This window comes from Aegilops tauschii, chromosome 6 (assembly GCF_002575655.3).
Source record: "Aegilops tauschii subsp. strangulata cultivar AL8/78 chromosome 6, Aet v6.0, whole genome shotgun sequence".
Lineage (NCBI taxonomy): Eukaryota > Viridiplantae > Streptophyta > Magnoliopsida > Poales > Poaceae > Aegilops > Aegilops tauschii.
This window is the reverse complement of record NC_053040.3, coordinates 473427300-473430272: the sequence shown is the minus strand read 5'-3', so window position 1 is coordinate 473430272 and position 2973 is coordinate 473427300. Positions and strand designations below refer to the sequence as shown.

The following is a 2973-nucleotide window of genomic DNA, read 5'->3' as shown; positions in this document are numbered from 1 at the left end:
TCATGAGATCACTGGGTACGCGCCGGGTGCGAGGCGCGGGCGCACGACGGCCCTGAGAGGCACCTTCTTCTGCAGCGCGAGTCCGAACTCCTCGTCCAGTCGTCCATGTCCATGCCGGCCCCCTGCGCCTCCGGGACCTCCCAGCCGAAGGCGTGCACCAGCGCGCCCAGCATGTGGTGCACCAGCGCCACCCCCATGCGCGCGCCCGCGCAGATCCTCCTGCCGGCGCCGAACGGGATGAGCTCGAAGTGGCTCCCCAGGGGCTCCACCTTGCTCGCTTTCTCCGTCGTGAACCTCCCGGGGTCGAACCTCGCCGGCTCCGCCCACACCGCAGGGTCCCGGCCGATGGCACAGATGTTGACGAGCAGCCTCGTGCCCTCCGGGATGAGGTACCCCTGCACCGTGCATGGCTCGGTGGAGAGGCGGGGCAGGCTGAGCGGCGTCGACGGGTGCAGGCGGAACGTCTCCTTGCAGATGGCGCGGAGGTAGGGGAGGCGCGGGACGTCGGATTCCTCGAGGAGGCGGTCGCGGCCCACCACGGCGTCCATCTCCGCCTGTGCTCGTCGGAGTATCGCCGGGTTCGCCAGCATCTCCGCCAGCGCCCACGCGATGGTGCTCGACGACGTGTCCGTCCCCGCCGTGAACAGGTTCTGCATGCACGCATGCATGTGTCATGTGTCATGTTTGGTTATTTAGAGGGAGGGGTACGTACGTTAAGTAGAGCTTTGATGTTGAGGTCAGTGACGCCGTCCTCCACGGCACGGGCATCGCCACGACAGGCGATCAGCCGGTCGACAAGGTCCGGATGGCGTCCGCGCCCCTCTTGCTGCCTGTCACTGCCCTCATGTTCGGACAGCAGCCGGCTCCAGACCCTGTCTAGCCTCGCCGACAGCCGGCGCATCCTCCGGCCGAGCCCCTGCAGGTCCATCCACGCCACGGCCGGCAGGAAGTCGCCGAGGTTCACCAGCCCGGCCGTGGTCATCAGCTCCACCACCATCTCCTTGAACTCCCTCGCCTCCTCGCCCCCGGCCTCGTCCAGCACCGGCCGGCCCACCACCGCCTGCCCGATCATGTTAGCCATCGCGCAGAACAGGATCTCCGGCACCTCCACCGCCGTGCCCGCGCCCCGCCGGCTCATCGCGCGGACCATGAGGCCGACCTCCTCACGGCCCGCGTCGGCCCAGTCGGCGAGCGCCTGGGGGGCGAGCAGGCCGAGGCTGCACTCCCGGCGCAGGCGGCGCCACCTGGGGCCGTAGGGCGCGAACACGAGGTCCTGGGCGCCGCGTCGTCCGCGGGCCGGTCGAGGAAGCTGCCGCCGTGGTCCCTGAGGAAGAGGCGCGCCGCGTCCGGCGTGGAGGCCACCACGACGCCCTGCCTGCCGAGGGTCAGGTGCATGATCGGGCCGTGCAGCCTCGCGAGAGCGGCGAGCGCCCGGCCCAGCAGCGGCAGCGCGCCGATCACCGGGTAGCCCCGCGGGCCGGGAGGCACACGCGCGCTTGGTCCGGAGAAAAATGGTGCCCGTGAGGTAGTGGAGAAGGACGTAGAGGATCGCTCGCTAGGACTACAAACTCTTGAAACATGCCCGACTCCATGGTCGTCGATCTCGTGTCGTGGTGCACTACCGAACCGATCGACGTACAGATTGAGAAGAAGTGAAGGCTTTTATAGTGCAAATTTGACTGTGCGACTCCCTCGTAAAATCTACCATTCCTAGACGACTTTGGTCAATCTACCGTTCCCTGTCGTGGCCATGCCGTCGATATACCATTCCTTGTTGAAACAGCCAGAATCCAAGTACCGTACGTACTTTACTTTGAGAATTGCTGCTTACCACAGTGACCGGCCGTGTCAGAGTCGGAGTAAATAGAAAGCATGCATTATCCATTGGAGGGAAGGAAAATGGCAGAGCTAACTAACTATAAGGCGAGAGGGAATGGTAGAAACTCCTTCCGTTTCAAAATAATTCAAGTTTTAGGCTTGTTTTAAGTCAAACTTTGTTAAGTTCGATCGAGTTTATACAAGAGTATATCAACATCAACAACATCAAGTTTTATCATTAGATTCATTATGAAATATATTTTCATACTATATATATTTGATATTGTAGATCTTAGCACATTTTTCCATAGACTTGATCAAACCCTTTTCCCCCATACTATAACTTTTTGGACTTAGAACCATCCCAGTACTTCAATTATTTTGAAACGGATGACGTAGTTGCTAGCTAATGACCAGTGCCGATGCGAGCACATACACACATTGACAATTGGAATGAACAAATGCCATGACATAAGGCGGGGCCATCAAATCCCGCATGAAAGAAATATCCGGTGGGAATGAACTGAGGACCTGCGCAAAAGTATCATTCTTACCACGAACAGTGCGGTAGAAAACTCGATATTGTTCTTGGAGGTTGGCTTTGCCTAGCCCATTGTCCTCCCAGAAACGAATCTCCGACACATCTTTTATTGCGAAGGATTCAAAGTGGAAAAAATGTTTCTTCGCTACCACTAGACTAGTCCCAAAGTGTGAGTCACCATGTTTTTTTGCCTGGTTGCACCCTCTGCCGGATGCAAGGGAGGAGAGAGGGGAGACGCGCTCGCCGGGGTTGGGGGGGGGGGGGGGGGGGTGGGGGGAAGGTAGGATCCCCTCCCGATCGCAGGGAGGGGTGACGGGCTGGGGGTTGGTTATGTTTCAGAACATATTTGTTATAAAATATATATCATATTTTAAAAACATTTATTTATCATCCGGGAGAATGCGAGCTCGGGGCCATTTGAATATCTGGTTCAGTATACATTTCTTAACTCTTATTAAAAGGGGTGGCGTGAGTTTTACTTATAAAATAAAAAGAAGGTGATGGAGGTTAGATGTTACAACTGCCGTCCATGCATGTAGTGAGATTCCCTCAAACAGATTTTATGCAAGAGAGAAGTATCTTGGATTTTATACGAGACCATCACGAGCTTCATC

The 2973-nt window shown here is 57.3% G+C and overlaps 1 pseudogene; it reads right to left on the bottom strand.

Moving 5' to 3' along the window:
* Window positions 1-1592, bottom strand: LOC109774863 (flavonoid 3',5'-hydroxylase 1-like; annotated as a pseudogene).
* Window positions 1593-2973: the final 1381 nt, after the last annotated feature.